The sequence below is a fragment of the Lissotriton helveticus genome, chromosome 10 (genome assembly GCF_964261635.1).
Source record: "Lissotriton helveticus chromosome 10, aLisHel1.1, whole genome shotgun sequence".
Taxonomy (NCBI): Eukaryota; Metazoa; Chordata; class Amphibia; order Caudata; family Salamandridae; genus Lissotriton; species Lissotriton helveticus.
In genome coordinates, this window is record NC_136071.1 from 16,885,983 (window position 1) to 16,909,765 (window position 23,783).

Genomic DNA, 23,783 nt, shown 5'->3' on the forward strand with positions numbered 1-23,783 from the left:
GGCGGGCGGATAATGCCGAGTGTCTTTACTTGCTCTGGTGGTGCACACACTTAGAGATGTTTTGTTGATTAGGGATTCTGGTCCTTAAGAAAAGTGACGTCGATAAGCATAGAGGATTTGTTGACGCACTGGGTGTTGGGTCTGGTTCCTAAACCCCGGAAAAAGTACCCCTCATGTAGTCCGTTTTATTTTATTTTTATTTTTTTTCTATTTTAGGGTTTTTTAGTAGGGCCATGCAGCAAATTGCTGCCGGCTTTCTGATTTAAAGTAAAAAAATGCATCCAGCGACTTCTTTATCATATTTTCTCAATTTACCTGTCCATCTCGGATGCATGCGCCTACAAAATGACATTACATCATGGTGCCTTTTATTGTCGATGCTGCTGTACGGCATGAACAAAAGGCATGGCATAGCCAATGCTTTGAAGGCCAGATCTATTGGCTTTGCCAATGATTGTTTACTTTGTTCATTCCTGTTCCGGTGAATATGGCAGAGGTGACAGACCTAGGAATATAATGTGCATCTCACTTGGATAAGATACGCCTGTACTTCTGCTCTCTTGTCTACTTATCAGGATAACTCAGTGGGTTGAGGGCTTGAAGAGTGACAGAGACAGCAGCCACACCTGCCTCCTGCTGGGAGTCGATCCCTATGGAAACACGCTATAGATGAGCGGGCGGGGGGCGGAGGGGGGGGGGTATTCTCCCACCTAGTGCACAGAGCCACTGACAGCTGGTGGGGCTGGGGCTGGGTCAGTTCTTTATCAGGCTGAAGGGTCAGAAAGGCACAGTTCATGAAGTGTTTTTTAAATGGCCGATGGGACTGGAGGAGTCAGTCAAAGTCAGTCACAAGTGACACCATAATCATACAAGTCTCATGGGACTTGGGGGGAATCCGTCACAGAAAGTCATGTGTAAAACTCTCATATATGTATATAGATGATAGGCCTGGAGGAGTCAGTCACAGTCAGTCACATGTCCCACCCCTACTTATAAAAGGCCGAACAGTGCTGGTTAAAGAGCGCCTCGCAAAGGCCACGGGGACCCCCTCGTCCTCTTCCATGTATCGCTGCATCAGGACCGCCCCCAGCCCTTTGGGGTCAGCATCCACAGCTATGGTGGTGTCCTTCCGGGGGGCAAAATAGGCCAACGTGGTATTGGAAGAGAGTGCGTCCTTGTTAGCCTGAAAAGCCGCCTCCTGCTCGGGACTCTATGACTATGGGACCAACGACTCTGTGAGCTCTCGGAGAGGCTCTGTCAGGGAAGTGAGGTCTCTGATGAACCGGCCACAATAATTGACCAAGCCTAAGAAGCTTTGCACTTCTGTGACAGTGGCGGGTGCCGGTGCTTCTTTGATGTCTCAGACTTTATCAGGGTCGGGAGTCACTCCCTCTGACGAGAATGCATACCCAAAAAAGTCTAACTTTTGCTGCAGGAAATCACACCTATTGTGATGAAGAGCGAGACCTGACTCCTGAATCCTGTGGCGCACCCTCCTCACTCTCGCATTGCGTTCTGCACGTCTTTGCGTAGATTAAAATGTCATTGCTGACATTTACCACACCTGGGAGGTCAACCAGAAGTTCCTGAACAGTGTTTTGAAACACTTCAGCGGCACTGGAGATCCCAAAACGCAAACGTGTTTAGAGCCGTAACCCAACATGGGTTGAGAATGTTGTGATGTAGCGAGATACCTCATCCAGGACGAGCTGGTGATATCCTGAATGTAGATCCTGCTTTGAAAACCAACTGGCTCTGCTGACTTCACCAATCAGGTCATCAATCGTAGGTGTCGGGTGTCTCTCCCTCTTAATCGTGACAATGGGAATGTGCATGTCCACGCATATACCCTCACTTCCCCAGGCTGTTGTTTTTTTTTGTCACCACAATCGGGGATACCCAGGGTGTGTGTCCTGTTACTTTTTCAATAATGCTTGCAGTTTCAAGCTTGTCCAATTCCTTCTCTACCAGAGGTGTCAAATGAAACGCGATGCGCCGATGTCGGTGAGCTATTGGCCTCGCAGACTGGTCAATATGCAGGTTGATCTCCTTTCCCTTCAGGCACCCAATTCCTTCAAATACGGTGGGAACTTTGCTGAGAATATGAGCTATTGCTTCCTGATATATGCCAAAAGCAAATGTTATGATACCAAGATCTTCAGCCGCCCGACATCCTAGTAGCACTGCATGGCATTCCTCTGCAACATATATGTAGGACACCGAGTGGGACTCATGTGACATGGGAGTCTTGAACTTGCCCTGCATCACTAGGGGTTTACCTTAAGCAAACACCTTGATCATCGCGGGGTTCAGATGTGGGGCTGATCTCATGGTGTGGTATGCTTTGGCAGACATGATATTGATGGTTGCCCCGGTATCTACCACTGCAGTGGTGATGTGATCTCCCTCTCGTATCTGGCATAATTGCATGAGCCTTGTGGTTTGGGCGGTGGTGCTGATGGTACAAACAGAGTGAATGGTGTGTTCTTCAGTTTCAACCTCATCCATGTCACTGCCTCACTCCCTCACTTCTGGGATCTCGTTGACCGTGGTGCGCTGCCGGCCCCTCCTTTCCGGATCAACAGACTCTCATGAAATTATTACATTTTTTGCACCCTTTGCTCTTTTGTCCACTGGCGAGGCATTGTGAGGGGAGATGACTGTTTCTCTTCTATCTTGTTTGGCATTGGGGTGTTGAGTGCTACTGTTGACCGGTTCGTTCTATTCTCGGGTCTGTGGTGCCGCTTCCATGTGAGCCACGCGTGGTCTCGAGAGTTCTTTTCTCCGACCCAGCATCAGGAGGTCCGCTAGAGACTTTCTAGACTCCTCTAATATTCGCTCCTGGAGTTTGCTGGATGCACATCCCTGAATGATCTGCCCTCTAATTTCCTCATTGAAGCCACACATGCTGGCAAGTTCCTTCCGGCATGCATGGAAGATGCAGATGGATTCCTCTGCCTGCTGTCTTTCTTGGTGAAATACAAAGCTCTCATAGTCCTGGTTCGCCATTGGTTCAAAATGCGCAGTGAGAGCTGCTTAATGGGTGAGGTGCGTCTTGGGAGCAGCTTCATTAATGGACTTCGAGATTTTGTAAATGTCTCTCCCCCCCCAGGTGAAGGCTCAGCGCCCTCTTTTGTGCATCGTCTACTTTAGTTGCTTCTATGAACAGCAGCACTCTCTCGACCCATTCTTTCCACGTAGGGGCTTGTGCCAACGGAGTGCCTTCTAGTGTCCGCCATGGTGTTAACGACGGTGTGGTGCGCACTATAATGTCTTTAACATGATTGCTCACCTCCATTTTCTTTTTTTATTGTGCTGTTGCCCTACCACCAGCTCTCTGCCTCCCTGAGTCCAATAAAAGGGGTTAATCTCCCCCAGATACGATCTGCCACCAGCTCACACTGCTCCAAGGGTGGTCTGACCATGCAAGGCCCTATCTCAGAGACCAGCACCCCTACACAGAAGGTGTCCCCTCTCTGTCTATCAATTTCTTGTTGTTCACAGCCAGCAGTGCCGGACTGGAAACCACAACCGGCCCTGGCAAAGTGCTCGGCCGCACCTCCCCCCTCCCCACTGGAGGGGTTGGAGGTGCCGCCAAGCTCTTTGCCGGGCCGGTTTTCGGCCGATTTTGGTACAGGGCCGATTTTGCAGCTATGCTGAAAAAAACAGCCCTGTAACAAAAACGGCCCCCAGGGGCCCCAACCGGCTCCCACCCGTGCGGCGCACCAGGCGATTTCCCGGTGCCCGCTATGGCCAGTCCATCCCTGACAGCCAGCAGGGGGCACTTGCTCACTTGCTCAGCCCCACGAGGATACCGCTGATACACCGTCTTGTTACACTCCCTCGTACAGAGAGAAGCACCTGCCAACCGCACCCAGGCTCTGCCTGTAGCTGAAGTCAGGTGGGAGGCCACTTCTCACCGCTATACACAGGCTGAGCTGCTCCGGGCCACACTGGTCACATGGCACGAGCACCGCGTACTTCACACACAGTACGCGGCCGCCACACAGTGCCGGGGGCAGCAGAAACACACCCACTCGTCGCCAATGTTGCGTTTCCTTATTTATTACAGCAGCAGCATCTGGCACAGCACAGACCACTACAGCTACACACGCAGGGGGGCACACCTGTGACACCCCTGCACCCAGAATGGAACATTACTTGAGCGACACTACACCCTACCTGACCCTAAGGAGGATCCGGAGAATGTACGCAGTCCGATCAGCGCCTGCCCTCAGTGGGGTGATCATTTTTATTTTATTTATTTATTTGTGTTTTATAGAGCGCAAACTTGACCCGTTAGGGTATCCGAGTGCTTTACAGGATTGACAAGTTGTATACAAGACACTTAGAAGGGGGGGTGTGAAAACATTTGGGATAAAAACATGTAAATACCTTTATGAGAACAAGAGGTCCCAGATCCCAGGGTGGGATGCCCGAAGGTGCCGGGTGGATAGCATCCGGATAATCCAAGGTGTGGCACTAATCGGAAGCAGAACAAAGTCTATGAGGTGATTGCAAAGCAAGATTTAGGAGAGGAATTTGCCCATTAGGAAGGTTTTGGCCTCCTTTTTAAAGCGTGCCAGAGATGGAATTCTTCTAATGGCGGGCGGATAATGCCGAGTGTCTTCACTTGCTCTGGTGGTGCGCACACTTAGAGATGTTTTGTTGAAAAGAGATACTGGTCCTTAAAAGAATGACGTCGATAAGCATAGAGGCATCGGTGATGCACTGTGTGTTGAGTCTGGTTCCTAAACCCCGGAAAAAGTACCCCTCATGTAGTCCATTTTTTGTATTTTTTATTTTTTTCTATTTTAGGGTATTTTGGTAGGACCATGCAGCAAATTGCTGCCGGCTTTCTGATTTAAAGTAAAAAAAATGCATCGAGTGACTTCTTTGTCAGATTTTTTTAATTTACCTGTCCATCCTGCATGCGTGCGCCTACAAAATGACATTGCGTCAGGGTGCCTTTTATTGCCGATGCTGCTGTACGGCAAGAACAAAAGGCATGGCATAGCCAATGCTTCGAAGGCCAGATCTATTGGATTTGCCAATGATTGTTTACTTTGTTCATTCCTGTTCCGGTGAATATGGCAGAGGTGCCAGACCTAGGAGTATAATGTGTCATCTCACTTGGATAAGATACGCCTGTACTTCTGCTTTCTTGTCTACTTGTCAGGATAACTCAGTGGGTTGACCGTTTGAAGACTGACAGAGACAGCAGTCACACACATGCTGGCGCCTCCTAGTGGACTTGAGGTGCCAGTGTGGTGGGCAGGAAGCAGTACACCGGGTGCAGACAGGGTGGCGCAGCTGGCGATGTCTGGTGCACCCTGGAAGCCTGACCCAGTGCTGCCCCCCCCCTGTGCTTGCTCCACCCTCAGTCAGGGCCGGCTTTAAGGCAGTGCGACTGGTGCAGCCGCACTGGGCACTGACCTAGAGGGGGGCGCTGACCTCAGACGGGGGGCACTGACCTCAGAGGGGGCGCTGTGTTGAGCAATAAGGTAGGATTTAATAGCACCTGTCGCAGATTTCCTTGTGCGTCATGGTTCTATGCATCAATGAAAATGTCATGATAACTCTTGTGATCAATGTTCAGGCTAGAGAGAGATCAGAGTTTTGTCTAGGGCTAGTTTTGACTCATTGTAAAGTAGTACAGAGGGTTAATACGCCTGCTGCAAAAAACAGATGTGTATTTCATGTGGATAGCTGAGTGGATTAGTAAAGCCAGCCTTTACCAGAGTTTTAAAACAAGTGAAGTGTTTTTGAGAGAGGGGCTATGGAGAGATGAGGGGCACTTTTGCAAGGTGGTAGTGAGTGAATCGGAGGAGAAGGTCATATCGGGGAGGGGGGCACCAAAAAAGGTAGCCGCACAGGGTGCCACCAGCACTAAAGCCGGCCCTGCCCACAGTCGTGGGAGCTTCGAGGCTCTATATTAAACACCTCCTTTCATGCTGATATCATCTTGGCCCAGTGCCTTACAATCCTTACAGGAGCCCCTACCTCTGACCGGACCGAGCCCTGAGGTTCTGAGGCTGAACGGAACCAGCTTTAGCTTCACAGCCACGCACAGTTTTGTTCCTACTCGTACGATTTTCGACAATCTTTTTGGCCAGATGGCTTCGGAACTTGTTTCGCTTCGGGGCGAGGGGGTTGGCTGCCTGCTCTCTGTGTCGAGCAATGAAAGCGATATTGATATTTCTTCAAGTTAATGTACTTGGGGTCACTGACTCGTGCGCAGGTGAGTCAAACTGTAGTGCACCTACCTCGCCACTACCCAGGGCACAAGTCCTAAATAGAGAGTGGCCTTAAGTAAGCACTGAAGAATGTTAATGTTTTGAGGACATTTCTAGACTATTGTATTGCATAGAAGGGGAGGGGGTCATTTCTATAATCTATCTCATTACTGAAACATAGCTACTTGGTTCTTGCAATGAAGGGCCACTCATGTCACACATAAGGCAGTGAAATGTCACACAACACGCTGCATCAGATCTGGAGTGTGCCGCGTGTGCGTGCGTGCTGCTGTGAAGGTAACAACACTTCAGTGGGAGGCAGCGACTGCCTGCAGACCCAAGACGGATGACGAGACAGAGCAGCCCTGCAGATTAGATCATGCAGCAGGATCACAGATCTGTGTGTGTGTCTGCTGACATTATAAAGTCGTAATGCACACAGAGAGGTAAACAACAACACTGTATGAGGCTGCCTGACCAAAGAAAAGTACTCATATCACAGAGATCTGCAGTCCTGCGTCACCGGTGACCGTGCGGTGTGTGCAGGTCCTGCCTGTTGTGAACAACACTAAAGCGTGTGGCAGGCTGCCTGACCGTGACGGAAGGATGATGTTGAGACAGTCACACACCAGCCCTGCAGATGATCACACATGTCTGCAGCATCACAGATCTGCAGTGCGCCACGTGTGTTGTGCTGCAACGCTGTCTGACATAGAGGTAATGCGCTGCTCAGAGCTCACAGAGAGTTAGTATACTACTAACATAACACAGTCACGTGAGGATGCCTGACAAGTTATGCTCTGGTGAACTTCACTGACTCCTCCACGCGAGTCCTGTGGCGACCATGGCGGACAGGACCCGTCCTCGCTGGTTTATTATTGCCTCGAGTCGAGTCAGTCGCCATACTGCACAGGCAGCTGCAGCGCTGCATGATTGTGTCAGTCAGGCACACACAGGGCCGGACTGGGAACCAAAACCGGCCCTGGCAAAGTGCTCGGCCAGCCCCCCCGCCCCCTGGGCGGGAGGGGGGCGAGCGCTTTGCCAGGGCCGCTTTTCAGCCGATTTTTTTACAGGGCCGATTTTGCAGCTATGCTGCAAAAACGGCTCTGCAACAAAAACGGCCGCCAGGGCCCAAAACCGGCCCCCACCCTTGCGGCCGACCGGGGGATTGCCCGGTGCCCACAACGGCCAGTCCGGGCCTGGGCACACAACTCCCTCACACTGACTGTGAGTCGTGGAGTCGAGGCCGATCCTGCGCTTGTTCTCCGGGTCATCCGACCGAGGCGAGTTGTACACCCCCCCCCCCCCCCCCCCCACTGGGCAGAGTCTCTGTCAGACTAGCAGCAGCTGCTGCCTGGTTACTGCGGCAACGACTCTGGCCAGCAGACCCTGCCCGGGGTCTCTCAGACGGAGCAGGCAGGCTGCAGAATTGTTACAAGTTAGTTACATTCTAGCAGAGACTAAGAGCTGCGCACGGGCCGGCACTCTGACTCTGAGCAGATTCACTCTGAATAAAAAGGTTTCTCACAAACAGGAAGACGCAGCCCGTCTAGTGCCGAGCGAAATAAACAAGGGCAAATTAATATGGCAGCGATGAAAGATGTGGCAGGCTTTTGATTGCAGGAAGTGGCCAAACAGCGTTCTAGTCTCCTTGCATTGCACAAAGTCATATTTATAAAGGAAACGTCGACAGTTTTAAAACGTATGCCCCTTAGAGTGAAAAAAAAAACAGTCAACAAGACATTTATTCAGTTTATTTATGTACGTGGTTTGTCACGCCACGCTACAGAGATGATTGTCTTGTCTAGAAATGCAAAGTTATAATTCGTCGGAGGGGGCTGAGGAGATACGATGGCTTGCATCACGTGTGGGCATTCAAAGTTCTGTCTGGTGGAAGAGCAATCTTCAAATTAGTTCTTACGCATTTGCAGAAATGATTAGCGCTCCTCTGTAGTTTGGAATGAGAACAGGGGTGCCAGAGTATGGGGTATGTATAGAGGGGAAACTAAAAATATGATACAAACTGTTTTTTTTCTCATCTTTTTGAGTGTGGGTACCTTTTCACTCTAGTATGCTGTGCTGCTGCTCGGGCCGCCATGGGCACACACAGCCCATGTTGTCAGAGGCGCCGTCAGCGCTGTCACCAGAGTGCCGGCGGTCAGTGGCAAACACACATTTCATGGATGAAACACTCACACCCTTCACAGAGACAAATGGAAACAAGCCCGCGAGTGGTGCTCGCAAGCAGCCCAACTCTCTTTCCTTCTTTCATTTAGTTGCTTCCCTGTGAAATGGATCCAAAAAAGAACAAGCCCATGAGTGGTGCGCGCGCGCCACAGCTAGCCATCTGGTTTCCATTATCGCGACCGTGTCTGGGCACGATAATGGAAACCACATGGCATTGGTGCGCGTAATAGACACCAATAGGCCATGGGCGGAGACATGCCCCAGCCTTTGGCCAATTGCGTGCTGTCTGATAAAAAGACGCACACAAAGGCCAATAGCATGACCCAAAATGAAAAGCACACGCATGAGCATGTGCGATTCCTAGGTCTGTTTTAAATCCCCTACAAAATGTCTCTTGCTGCGCGGGTAGTGCTATGCACTGCACCGCTAGGCGCGAGACCTAAAAACTGGGGGACTAACCCAGTTGGGCAGTATGCAAGTGACATCATGGCACGCGACATCTTGGCACACAACATCATGGCGGACGACATCGACATCACACATAGCGTCACAGGAATTGACATCATAGAAAGTGTCATCACAAGCCACGACTTTACAGGAAGTGGGATCACAAGAAGTGACATCAGATCTAAAGCCCTCACATATATGTTTAGCAGGTCTCTCGTGTGTACGTTTGAGCACATTGCGAGAATAATAGCACAGTGAGCTATGAAGGATGATATGTGACTTCTACACCTTGCAATCCCCCAGTTTTATGTAACACATACTGTACATTCATTTCCAAACTCATATAATTTATTGTACATGAAATATATGTACGTGTTGATGTAAAGCGCTCTGACACTCTGCTTAGGGGATGAGTAGCGCTATACAAGGAAAAATAGTGGTACTAAAATTATTTTAACGCCTCCTCAGTGGCTGTAAGCTCTATATAAATGCAATTTGCCTTGTGTAAATACTGGGAAAGATCTACACAGCTGACATTCTTACAGTGCATGTATATCTCCTAAACAGGGATAGAACAAAGTGAAAGGCTGCCTCTCTTAAGTATGTGTGAAGAGCTAACAAGGTCCGAGCCTTTGTTTCCCCTCTGCTGCATTTGCATCAGGTGTGAGGATCCTGATTGCTGCCAGCCAAGAGAATCGACCAAAAGGAGGCCGGATGACCCCTCAGATTCGGCCTTTGTTATGGGCCCAGCAAGAGTCCCCACCTGAACTTTGTTGCTTGTTGCAGATGGAAAGCAGACAAGTGCAGGCGCTGCTGAAAGTGTCCCGGTGTTTGGAAAATACACGGGGACGAGTTCAGCACATTATTCAGTGGGGCCCAACTTCTTGGCAGAGTGGACAGCGTTCACCCTGTGAAAATAGTGGGTGGACACCGCCCACCCGCGTGTACCCCCGACTCGTGCCCTGCCACTACCACTCCGTGCACAGCCTGCCCTGGCCATGTTACCAGTCTCCGCCAGCACTGGTGACCCCGGCAGGCTCCGGGTTCCTGTCCCCTCGGTGAGCGCTGGCTGCAGAGACTGGCATGCCAGGGAACTTGGGCACTGCCCCCTCTGGACTCACCGGACCTGCCTGATCAGGTCTTGGCAAAGGCTGAATGATCCATAGAGACAGGGAGAATTCCTCTGCTGGTGCACCTGGGAGGCTCCTGGGGTTGGGGCCCGGTCAGCCGGTTTCTATTTTAATGACGTCAGTGTAGCGCGCTCAGACACAGGTGCTTCATGGCGCTGACATAGTGCCAATATCGGCGACACTCCCCATCCCCCCCACAGCAATAACCTGGAGAAATAATCAGACAAGACACATTCTTAGTGGAGAAAATTGCTGCAGTTTTATTTGCATAACAAATATGCCCACATGGTGGGTGATCTTACGGGCGATCCCAGGGCAGGCCGCCCCTCGCCGCCTGCCCGCCTGAGGAGCCAAAATACACCGTAGCCCTCGCCAACTGGTGTTTGCTAGATTTAGGGGAGGGCATAGCCCCTCCCACCAGTGGACCGCCAGTCCACCCCCTTACTCACACTCCCCCAGCTATGGCGGGAGGAGCCTGCCAGGCAACCCCCGGTTGCTCAGGTCCACAACCGCCCGTAGGACTAACGGGGCGCCGTCGCTCCTCCAGGTCCAGCGCGAGGACCTCCCTGGGGATAATTGGCTTTCGCACCCTTCCTGTGCTCCTGCAGAGGGTACCCCTCTGTACCCTACAGCCTCTGGATCGCCCTGTAACTCCGCCTGCAACACAAAATAATTAGTTAGATAAATACACCCCCCCCCCGTACGCCGGGTGAGTTGAGAAAAGTCAGTCATGTGTGAGGGTGAAAGGCCGGAAAGAGTGGGGGGGTTTGGACACAGTCAGGCTTCACACCCAGGCCCTGCCATGTAGGAATGCACCTGGTCATGAAGGGAGTGAGGTTCAGAAAACAGTGCACCCCCCCCTCCCTGCACATGCAGGAGACGGGGAGTGAATATGAGTGAGGCCTGGACTCACGCACAGGGGCCGGGGAGTGAATATGAGTGAGGCCTGGACTCACGCACAGGGGCCAGGAGTGAATATGAGTGAGGCCTGGACTCACGCACAGCAGCTGGGGAGTGAATATGAGTGAGGCCTGGACTCACGCACAGAGGCTGGAGAGTGAATATGAGTGAGGGCTGGAATCACGCACAGGAGCTGAGGAGTGAATATGAGAGAGGGCTGGACTCACGCACAGAGGCTGGAGAGTGAATATGAGTGAGGCCTGGACTCACGCACAGCGGCTGGGGAGTGAATATGAGAGAGGGCTGGACTCACGCACAGAGGCTGGAGAGTGAATATGAGTGAGGCCTGGACTCACGCACAGGAGCTGAGGAGTGAATATGAGTGAGGCCTGGACCCACGCACAGCGGCTGGGGAGGGAATATGAGAGAGGGCTGGACTCACGCACAGAGGCTGGAGAGTGAATATGAGTGAGGCCTGGACTCAAGCACAGAGGCTGGAGAGTGAATATGAGTGAGGCCTGGACTCACGCACAGGAGCTGAGGAGTGAATATGAGTGAAGCCTGGACTCACGCACAGCGGCTGGGGAGGGAATATGAGAGAGGGCTGGACTCACGCACAGAGGCTGGAGAGTGAATATGAGTGAGGCCTGGACTCACGCACAGCGGCTGGGGAGTGAATATGAGAGAGGGCTGGACTCACGCACAGAGGCTGGAGAGTGAATATAACTGAGGCCTGGACTCACGCATAGGGGCAGGGAGTGAATATAACTGAGGCCTGGACTCACGCACAGGGGCTGGGGAGGGAATATGAGTGAGGCCTGGACTCACGCACAGTGGCTGGGGAGGGAATATGAGTGAGGCCTGGACTCACGCACAGCGACTGTGGAGGGAATATAACTGAGGCCTGGACTCACGCACAGGGGCTGGGGATTGAATATGAGAGAGGGCTGGACTCACGCACAGAGGCTGGAGAGTGAATATGAGTGAGGCCTGGACTCACGCACAGCGGCTGGGGAGTGAATATGACTGAGGCCTGGACTCACGCACAGGGGGTGGGGAGTGAATATGAGAGAGGGCTGGACTCACGCACAGGGGCCAGGGAGTGAATATGAGTGAGGCCTGGACTCACGCACATGGGCCAGGGAGTGAATATGAGTGAGGGCTGGACTCACGCACAGGGGCTGGGGAGTGAATATGAGTGAGGCCTGGACTCTCACACAGGGGCTGGGGAGTGAATATGACTGAGGCCTGGACTCACACACAGGGGGAGGGAAGTGAATATGAGTGAGGCCCGGACTCACGCACAGGGGCTCGGAGTGAATATGAGTGAGGCCTGGACTCACGCACAGGGGCCGGGGAGTGAATATGAGTGAGGCCCGGACTCACGCACAGGGGCTCGGAGTGAATATGAGTGAGGCCTGGACTCTCACACAGGAGCTGAGGAGTGAATATGAGTGAGGCCTGGACTCTCACACAGGAGCTGAGCAGTGAATATGAGTGAGGCCTGGACTCGCGCACAGGGGCTGGGGAGTGAATATGACTGAGGCCTGGACTCACACACAGGGGCTGGGGAGTGAATATGAGTGAGGCCTGGACTCACGCACAGGAGCTGAGGAGTGAATATGAGTGAGGCCTGGACTCACGCACAGGAGCTGAGGAGTGAATATGAGTGAGGGCTGGACTCACGCACAGGGGCTCGGAGTGAATATGAGTGAGGCCTGGACTCTCACACAGGGGCTGGGGAGTGAATATGACTGAGTCCTGGACTCACACACAGGGGCTGGGGAGTGAATATGAGTGAGGCCTGGACTCACGCACAGGGACTGGGAGAGAATATGAGCGAGGCCTGGACTCACGCACAGGGGCCGGGGAGTGAATATGAGTGAGGCCTGGACTCATGCACAGGGGCCGGGGAGTGAATATGAGTGAGGCCTGGACTCACGCACAGGGGCTGGGGAGTGAATGTGAGTGAGGCCTGGACTCTCACACAGGGGCTGGGAAGTGAATATGACTGAGGCCTGGACTCACACACAGGGGCTGGGAGTGAATATGAGTGAGGCCTGGACTCACGAACAGGATCTGAGGAGTGAATATGACTGAGGCCTGGACTCACGCACAGGGGCCGGGGAGTAAATATGAGTGAGGCCTGGACTCACGCACAGGGGCCGGGGAGTGAATATGAGTGAGGCCTGGACTCACGCACAGGGGCTGGGAGCGAATATGAGTGAGGCCTGGACTCACGCACAGGAGCTGAGGAGTGAATATGAGTGAGGCCTGGACTCTCACACAGGAGCTGAGGAGTGAATATGAGTGAGGCCTGGACTCTCACACAGGAGCTGAGCAGTGAATATGAGTGAGGCCTGGACTCGCGTACAGGGGCTGGGGAGTGAATATGACTGAGGCCTGGACTCACACACAGGGGCTGGGGAGTGAATATGAGTGAGGCCTGGACTCACGCACAGGAGCTGAGGAGTGAATATGAGTGAGGCCTGGACTCACGCACAGGAGCTGAGGAGTGAATATGAGTGAGGGCTGGACTCACGCACAGGGGCTCGGAGTGAATATGAGTGAGGCCTGGACTCTCACACAGGGGCTGGGGAGTGAATATGACTGAGGCCTGAACTCACACACAGGGGCTGGGGAGTGAATATGAGTGAGGACTGGACTCACGCACAGGGACTGGGAGAGAATATGAGCGAGGCCTGGACTCACGCACAGGGGCCGGGGAGTGAATATGAGTGAGGCCTGGACTCATGCACAGGGGCTGGGAGTGAATATGAGTGAGGCCTGGACTCACGCACAGGAGCTGAGGAGTGAATATGACTGAGGCCTGGACTCACGCACAGGGGCCGGGGAGTGAATATGAGTGAGGCCTGGACTCACGCACAGGGGCCGGGGAGTGAATATGAGTGAGGCCTGGACTCACGCACAGGGGCTGGGAGCGAATATGAGTGAGGCCTGGACTCACGCACAGAAGCTGAGGAGTGAATATGACTGAGGCCTGGACTCACGCACAGGGCCTGGGAGTGAATATGAATGAGGCCTGGACTCACGCACAGGGGCTGGGGAGTGAATATGAGTGAGGCCTGGACTCACGCACCGGGGCTTCGGAGTGAATATGACTGAGGCCTGGACTCACGCACAGAGGCCGGGGAGTGAATATGAGTGAGGCCTGGACTCACGCACAGGAGCTGAGGAGTGTATATGAGTGCGGTCTGGACTCACGCACAGGAGCTGAGGAGTGAATATGAGTGAGCCTGGACTCACGCACAGGGGCTAAGGAGTGAATATGAGTGAGGCCTGAACTCACGCACAGGAGCTGAGGAGTGAATATGAGTGAGGCCTGGACTCACGCACAGGAGCTGAGGAGTGAATATGAGTGAGGCCTGGACTCACGCACAGGGGCTGGGGAGTGAATATGAGTGAGGCCTGGACTCACGCACAGGAGCTGAGGAGTGAATATGAGTGAGGCCTGGACTCACGCAAAGGGGCTGGGGAGTGAATATGAGTGAGGCCTGGACTCAAGCACAGGGGCTGGGGAGTGAATATGACCGAGGGCTGGACTTATGCACCGGGGCTGGGGAGTGAATATGAGTGAGGCCTCGACTCACGCACAGAGGCTGGAGAGTGAATATGAGTGAGGCCTGGACTCACGCACAGGGGCTGGGGAGTGAATATGAGTGAGGCCTGGACTCACGCACAGGGGCTAGGGAGTCAATATGAGTGAGGCCTGGACTCACGCACAGGGGCTGAGGAGTGAATATGAGTGAGGCCTGGACTCACGCACAGGAGCTGAGGAGTGAATATGAGTGAGGAATAGACTCACGCACAGGGGGCGGCGAGTGAATATGAGTCAGGTCTGGACTCACGCACAGGGGCTGGGAGTGAATATGAGTGAGGCCTGGACTCACGCACAGGGGCCGGGGAGTGAATATGAGTGAGGCATGGACTCACGCACAGGAGCTGAGGAGTGAATATGAGTGAGGCCTGGACTTATGCACAGGGGCTGGGGAGTGAATATGAGTGAGGCCTTAACTCTTGCACAGGGGCTGGGAGTGGATATGAGCGAGGCCTGGACTCACGCACAGGGGCCGGGGAGTGAATATGAGTGAGGCCTGGACTCATGCACAGGGGCCGGGGAGTGAATATGAGTGAGGCCTGGACTCACGCACAGGGGCTGGGGAGTGAATGTGAGTGAGGCCTGGACTCTCACACAGGGGCTGGGAAGTGAATATGACTGAGGCCTGGACTCACACACAGGGGCTGGGAGTGAATATGAGTGAGGCCTGGACTCACAAACAGGATCTGAGGAGTGAATATGACTGAGGCCTGGACTCACGCACAGGGGCCGGGGAGTAAATATGAGTGAGGCCTGGACTCACGCACAGGGGCCGGGGAGTGAATATGAGTGAGGCCTGGACTCACGCACAGGGGCTGGGAGCGAATATGAGTGAGGCCTGGACTCACGCACAGGAGCTGAGGAGTGAATATGAGTGAGGCCTGGACTCTCACACAGGAGCTGAGGAGTGAATATGAGTGAGGCCTGGACTCTCACACAGGAGCTGAGCAGTGAATATGAGTGAGGCCTGGACTCGCGTACAGGGGCTGGGGAGTGAATATGACTGAGGCCTGGACTCACACACAGGGGCTGGGGAGTGAATATGAGTGAGGCCTGGACTCACGCACAGGAGCTGAGGAGTGAATATGAGTGAGGCCTGGACTCACGCACAGGAGCTGAGGAGTGAATATGAGTGAGGCCTGGACTCACGCACAGGAGCTGAGGAGTGAATATGAGTGAGGCCCGGACTCACGCACAGGAGCTGAGGAGTGAATATGAGTGAGGCCTGGACTCTCACACAGGGACTGGGAGAGAATATGAGCGAGGCCTGGACTCACGCACAGGGGCCGGGGAGTGAATATGAGTGAGGCCTGGACTCATGCACAGGGGCCGGGGAGTGAATATGAGTGAGGCCTGGACTCCCGCACAGGGGCTGGGAGTGAATATGAGTGAGGCCTGGACTCACGCACAGGGGCCGGGGAGTGAATATGAGTGAGGCCTGGACTCACGCACAGGGGCTGGGAGCGAATATGAGTGAGGCCTGGACTCACGCACAGAAGCTGAGGAGTGAATATGACTGAGGCCTGGACTCACGCACAGGGCCTGGGAGTGAATATGAGTGAGGCCTGGACTCACGCACAGGGGCTGGGGAGTGAATATGAGTGAGGCCTGGACTCACGCACAGGGGCTTCGGAGTGAATATGACTGAGGCCTGGACTCACGCACAGAGGCCGGGGAGTGAATATGAGTGAGGCCTGGACTCACGCACAGGAGCTGAGGAGTGTATATGAGTGCGGTCTGGACTCACGCACAGGAGCTGAGGAGTGAATATGAGTGAGCCTGGACTCACGCACAGGGGCTAAGGAGTGAATATGAGTGAGGCCTGAACTCACGCACAGGAGCTGAGGAGTGAATATGAGTGAGGCCTGGACTCACGCACAGGAGCTGAGGAGTGAATATGAGTGAGGCCTGGACTCACGCACAGGGGCTGGGGAGTGAATATGAGTGAGGCCTGGACTCACGCACAGGAGCTGAGGAGTGAATATGAGTGAGGCCTGGACTCACGCAAAGGGGCTGGGGAGTGAATATAAGTGAGGCCTGAACTCACACACAGGGGCTGGGGAGTGAATATGAGTGAGGACTGGACTCACGCACAGGGACTGGGAGAGAATATGAGCGAGGCCTGGACTCACGCACAGGGGCCGGGGAGTGAATATGAGTGAGGCCTGGACTCATGCACAGGGGCCGGGGAGTGAATATGAGTGAGGCCTGGACTCACGCACAGGGGCTGGGGAGTGAATGTGAGTGAGGCCTGGACTCTCACACAGGGGCTGGGAAGTGAATATGACTGAGGCCTGGACTCACACACAGGGGCAGAGGAGTGAATATGAGTGAGGCCTGGACTCACGCACAGGGGCTGGGAGTGAATATGAGTGAGGCCTGGACTCACGCACAGGGGCCGGGGAGTGAATATGAGTGAGGCCTGGACTCACGCACAGGGGCTGGGAGCGAATATGAGTGAGGCCTGGACTCACGCACAGAAGCTGAGGAGTGAATATGACTGAGGCCTGGACTCACACACAGGGCCTGGGAGTGAATATGAGTGAGGCCTGGACTCACGCACAGGGGCTGGGGAGTGAATATGAGTGAGGCCTGGACTCACGCACAGGGGCTTCGGAGTGAATATGACTGAGGCCTGGACTCACGCACAGAGGCCGGGGAGTGAATATGAGTGAGGCCTGGACTCACGCACAGGAGCTGAGGAGTGTATATGAGTGCGGTCTGGACTCACGCACAGGAGCTGAGGAGTGAATATGAGTGAGCCTGGACTCACGCACAGGGGCTAAGGAGTGAATATGAGTGAGGCCTGAACTCACGCACAGGAGCTGAGGAGTGAATATGAGTGAGGCCTGGACTCACGCACAGGAGCTGAGGAGTGAATATGAGTGAGGCCTGGACTCACGCACAGGGGCTGGGGAGTGAATATGAGTGAGGCCTGGACTCACGCACAGGAGCTGAGGAGTGAATATGAGTGAGGCCTGGACTCACGCAAAGGGGCTGGGGAGTGAATATGAGTGAGGCCTGGACTCACGCACAGGGGCTGGGGAGTGAATATGACCGAGGGCTGGACTTATGCACCGGGGCTGGGGAGTGAATATGAGTGAGGCCTCGACTCACGCACAGAGGCTGGAGAGTGAATATGAGTGAGGCCTGGACTCACGCACAGGGGCTGGGGAGTGAATATGAGTGAGGCCTGGACTCACGCACAGGGGCTAGGGAGTCAATATGAGTGAGGCCTGGACTCACGCACAGGGGCTGAGGAGTGAATATGAGTGAGGCCTGGACTCACGCACAGGAGCTGAGGAGTGAATATGAGTGAGGAATAGACTCACGCACAGGGGGCGGGGAGTGAATATGAGTCAGGTCTGGACTCACGCACAGGGGCTGGGAGTGAATATGAGTGAGGCCTGGACTCACGCACAGGGGCCGGGGAGTGAATATGAGTGAGGCATGGACTCACGCACAGGAGCTGAGGAGTGAATATGAGTGAGGCCTGGACTCATGCACAGGGGCTGGGGAGTGAATATGAGTGAGGCCTTAACTCTTGCACAGGGGCTGGGAGTGGATATGAGTGAGGCCTGGACTCACGCACAGGGGCTGGGGAGTGAATATAAGTGAGGCCTGGACTCACGCACAGGGGCTGGAGAATGAATATGAGTGAGGATTAGACTCACGCACAGGAGCCGGGGAGTAAATATGAGTGAGGGTTGGACTCAGGCACAGGGGCCGGGGAGTGAATATGAGTGAGGGCTGGACTCACGCACAGAGGCTGGGGAGTGAATATGAGTGAGGCCTAGACTCACGCACAGAGGCTGGGGAGTGAATATGACTGAGGCCTGGACTCACGCACAGGAGCTGGGGAGTGAATATGACTGAGGTCTGGACTCACGCACAGGGGCTGGGGAGTTAATATGACTGAAGCCTGGACTCACACACAGGGGCTGGGAGTGAATATGAGTGAGGCCTAGACTCACGCACAGGAGCTGAGGAGTGAATATGAGTGAGGCCTGGACTCACGCACAAGGGCTGGGGAGTGGATATGAGTGAGGCCTGGACTCACACACAGGGGCTGGGAGTGAATATGAGTGAGGCCTAGACTCACGCACAGGAGCTGAGGAGTGAATATGAGTGAGGCCTGGACTCACGCACAGGGGCTGGGAAGTGAATATGACTGAGGCCTGGACTCAGGCACAGGAGCTGGGGAGTGAATGTGAGTGAGGCCTGGACTCTCACACAGGGGCTGGGAAGTGAATATGACTGAGGCCTGGACTCACACACAGGGGCAGGGGAGTGGATATGAGTGAGGCCTGGACTCACACACAGGGGCTGGGAGTGAATATGAGTGAGGCCTAGACTCACGCACAGGAGCTGAGGAGTGAATATGAGTGAGGCCTGGACTCACGCACAGGGGCTGGGAAGTGAATATGACTGAGGCCTGGACTCACGCACAGGGGCTGGGGAGTGAATGTGAGTGAGGCCTGGACTCTCACACAGGGGCTGGGAAGTGAATATGACTGAGGCCTGGACTCACACACAGGGGCAGGGGAGTGAATATGAGTGAGGCCTGGACTCACGCACAGGGGCTGGGAGTGAATATGAGTGAGGCCTGGACTCACGCACAGGGGCCGGGGAGTAAATATGAGTGAGGCCTGGACTCACGCACAGGGGCTGGGAGCGAATATGAGTGAGGCCTGGACTCACGCACAGAAGCTGAGGAGTGAATATGACTGAGGCCTGGACTCACACACAGGGCCTGGGAGTGAATATGAGTGAGGCCTGGACTCACGCACAGGGGCTGGGGAGTGAATATGAGTGAGGCCTGGACTCACGCACAGGGGCTTCGGAGTGAATATGACTGAGGCCTGGACTCACGCACAGAGGCCGGGGAGTGAATATGAGTGAGGCCTGGACTCACGCACAGGAGCTGAGGAGTGTATATGAGTGCGGTCTGGACTCACGCACAGGAGCTGAGGAGTGAATATGAGTGAGCCTGGACTCACGCACAGGGGCTAAGGAGTGAATATGAGTGAGGCCTGAACTCACGCACAGGAGCTGAGGAGTGAATATGAGTGAGGCCTGGACTCACGCACAGGAGCTGAGGAGTGAATATGAGTGAGGCCTGGACTCACGCACAGGGGCTGGGGAGTGAATATGAGTGAGGCCTGGACTCACGCACAGGAGCTGAGGAGTGAATATGAGTGAGGCCTGGACTCACGCAAAGGGGCTGGGGAGTGAATATGAGTGAGGCCTGGACTCACGCACAGGGGCTGGGGAGTGAATATGACCGAGGGCTGGACTTATGCACCGGGGCTGGGGAGTGAATATGAGTGAGGCCTCGACTCACGCACAGAGGCTGGAGAGTGAATATGAGTGAGGCCTGGACTCACGCACAGGGGCTGGGGAGTGAATATGAGTGAGGCATGGACTCACGCACAGGAGCTGAGGAGTGAATATGAGTGAGGCCTGGACTCATGCACAGGGGCTGGGGAGTGAATATGAGTGAGGCCTTAACTCTTGCACAGGGGCTGGGAGTGGATATGAGTGAGGCCTGGACTCACGCACAGGGGCTGGGGAGTGAATATAAGTGAGGCCTGGACTCACGCACAGGGGCTGGAGAATGAATATGAGTGAGGATTAGACTCACGCACAGGAGCCGGGGAGTAAATATGAGTGAGGGTTGGACTCAGGCACAGGGGCCGGGGAGTGAATATGAGTGAGGGCTGGACTCACGCACAGAGGCTGGGGAGTGAATATGAGTGAGGCCTAGACTCACGCACAGAGGCTGGGGAGTGAATATGACTGAGGCCTGGACTCACGCACAGGAGCTGGGGAGTGAATATGACTGAGGTCTGGACTCACGCACAGGGGCTGGGGAGTTAATATGACTGAAGCCTGGACTCACACACAGGGGCTGGGAGTGAATATGAGTGAGGCCTAGACTCACGCACAGGAGCTGAGGAGTGAATATGAGTGAGGCCTGGACTCACGCACAAGGGCTGGGGAGTGGATATGAGTGAGGCCTGGACTCACACACAGGGGCTGGGAGTGAATATGAGTGAGGCCTAGACTCACGCACAGGAGCTGAGGAGTGAATATGAGTGAGGCCTGGACTCACGCACAGGGGCTGGGAAGTGAATATGACTGAGGCCTGGACTCAGGCACAGGAGCTGGGGAGTGAATGTGAGTGAGGCCTGGACTCTCACACAGGGGCTGGGAAGTGAATATGACTGAGGCCTGGACTCACACACAGGGGCAGGGGAGTGGATATGAGTGAGGCCTGGACTCACACACAGGGGCTGGGAGTGAATATGAGTGAGGCCTAGACTCACGCACAGGAGCTGAGGAGTGAATATGAGTGAGGCCTGGACTCACGCACAGGGGCTGGGAAGTGAATATGACTGAGGCCTGGACTCACGCACAGGGGCTGGGGAGTGAATGTGAGTGAGGCCTGGACTCTCACACAGGGGCTGGGAAGTGAATATGACTGAGGCCTGGACTCACACACAGGGGCAGGGGAGTGAATATGAGTGAGGCCTGGACTCACGCACAGGGGCTGGGAGTGAATATGAGTGAGGCCTGGACTCACGCACAGGGGCCGGGGAGTGAATATGAGTGAGGCCTGGACTCACGCACAGGGGCTGGGAGCGAATATGAGTGAGGCCTGGACTCACGCACAGAAGCTGAGGAGTGAATATGACTGAGGCCTGGACTCACACACAGGGCCTGGGAGTGAATATGAGTGAGGCCTGGACTCACGCACAGGGGCTGGGGAGTGAATATGAGTGAGGCCTGGACTCACGCACAGGGGCTTCGGAGTGAATATGACTGAGGCCTGGACTCACGCACAGAGGCCGGGGAGTGAATATGAGTGAGGCCTGGACTCACGCACAGGAGCTGAGGAGTGTATATGAGTGCGGTCTGGACTCACGCACAGGAGCTGAGGAGTGAATATGAGTGAGCCTGGACTCACGCACAGGGGCTAAGGAGTGAATATGAGTGAGGCCTGAACTCACGCACAGGAGCTGAGGAGTGAATATGAGTGAGGCCTGGACTCACGCACAGGAGCTGAGGAGTGAATATGAGTGAGGCCTGGACTCACGCACAGGGGCTGGGGAGTGAATATGAGTGAGGCCTGGACTCACGCACAGGAGCTGAGGAGTGAATATGAGTGAGGCCTGGACTCACGCAAAGGGGCTGGGGAGTGAATATGAGTGAGGCCTGGACTCACGCACAGGGGCTGGGGAGTGAATATGACCGAGGGCTGGACTTATGCACCGGGGCTGGGGAGTGAATATGAGTGAGGCCTCGACTCACGCACAGAGGCTGGAGAGTGAATATGAGTGAGGCCTGGACTCACGCACAGGGGCTGGGGAGTGAATATGAGTGAGGCCTGGACTCACGCACAGGGGCTAGGGAGTCAATATGAGTGAGGCCTGGACTCACGCACAGGGGCTGAGGAGTGAATATGAGTGAGGCCTGGACTCACGCACAGGAGCTGAGGAGTGAATATGAGTGAGGAATAGACTCACGCACAGGGGGCGGGGAGTGAATATGAGTCAGGTCTGGACTCACGCACAGGGGCTGGGAGTGAATATGAGTGAGGCCTGGACTCACGCACAGGGGCCGGGGAGTGAATATGAGTGAGGCATGGACTCACGCACAGGAGCTGAGGAGTGAATATGAGTGAGGCCTGGACTCATGCACAGGGGCTGGGGAGTGAATATGAGTGAGGCCTTAACTCTTGCACAGGGGCTGGGAGTGGATATGAGTGAGGCCTGGACTCACGCACAGGGGCTGGGGAGTGAATATAAGTGAGGCCTGGACTCACGCACAGGGGCTGGAGAATGAATATGAGTGAGGATTAGACTCACGCACAGGAGCCGGGGAGTAAATATGAGTGAGGGTTGGACTCAGGCACAGGGGCCGGGGAGTGAATATGAGTGAGGGCTGGACTCACGCACAGAGGCTGGGGAGTGAATATGAGTGAGGCCTAGACTCACGCACAGAGGCTGGGGAGTGAATATGACTGAGGCCTGGACTCACGCACAGGAGCTGGGGAGTGAATATGACTGAGGTCTGGACTCACGCACAGGGGCTGGGGAGTGAATATGACTGAAGCCTGGACTCACACACAGGGGCTGGGAGTGAATATGAGTGAGGCCTAGACTCACGCACAGGAGCTGAGGAGTGAATATGAGTGAGGCCTGGACTCACGCACAAGGGCTGGGGAGTGGATATGAGTGAGGCCTGGACTCACACACAGGGGCTGGGAGTGAATATGAGTGAGGCCTAGACTCACGCACAGGAGCTGAGGAGTGAATATGAGTGAGGCCTGGACTCACGCACAGGGGCTGGGAAGTGAATATGACTGAGGCCTGGACTCAGGCACAGGAGCTGAGGAGTGAATATGAGTGAGGCCTGGACTCACGCACAGGGGCTGGGGAGTGAATATGAGTGAGGCCTGGACTCACGCACAGGGGCTGAGGAGTGAATATGACTGAGGCCTGGACTCACGCACAGGGGCTGGGGAGTGAATATGACTGAGGCCTGGACTCACGCACAGGGGCTAAGGAGTGAATAAGAGTGAGGGCTGGACTCACGCACAGGAGCTGAGGAGTGAATATGAGTGAGGCCTGGACTCACACGCAGGGACCGGGGAGTGAATATGAGTGAGGCCTGGACTCGCGCACAGGGGCTGGGAGTGAATATGAGTGAGGCCTGGACTCACGCACAGGAGCTGGGGAGTGAATATGAGTGAGGCCTGGGCTCACGCTCAGGGGCCGGGGAGTGAATATGAGTGAGGCTTGGACTCACGCACAGGGGCTGGGGAGTGAATATGACTGAGGCCTGGACTCACGCACAGGGGCTGAGGAGTGAATATGAGCGAGGCCTGGACTCACGCACAGGAGCTGAGGAGTGAATATGAGTGAGGCCTGGACTCGCGCACAGGGGCCGGGGAGTGAATATGATTCAGGCCTGGACTTACGCACAGGGGCTGGGGAGTGAATATGACTGAGGCCTGGACTCACGCACAGGGGCTAAGGAGTGAATATGAGTGAGGGCTGGACTCACGCACAGGAGCTGAGGAGTGAATATGAGTGAGGCCTGGACTCAAGCGCAGGGACCGGGGAGTGAATATGAGTGAGGCCTGGACTCGCGCACAGGGGCTGGGAGTGAATATGAGTGAGGCGTGGACTCACGCACAGGGGGCGGGGAGTGGATATGATTGAGGCCTGGACTCACGCACAGGGCCTGGGAGTGAAT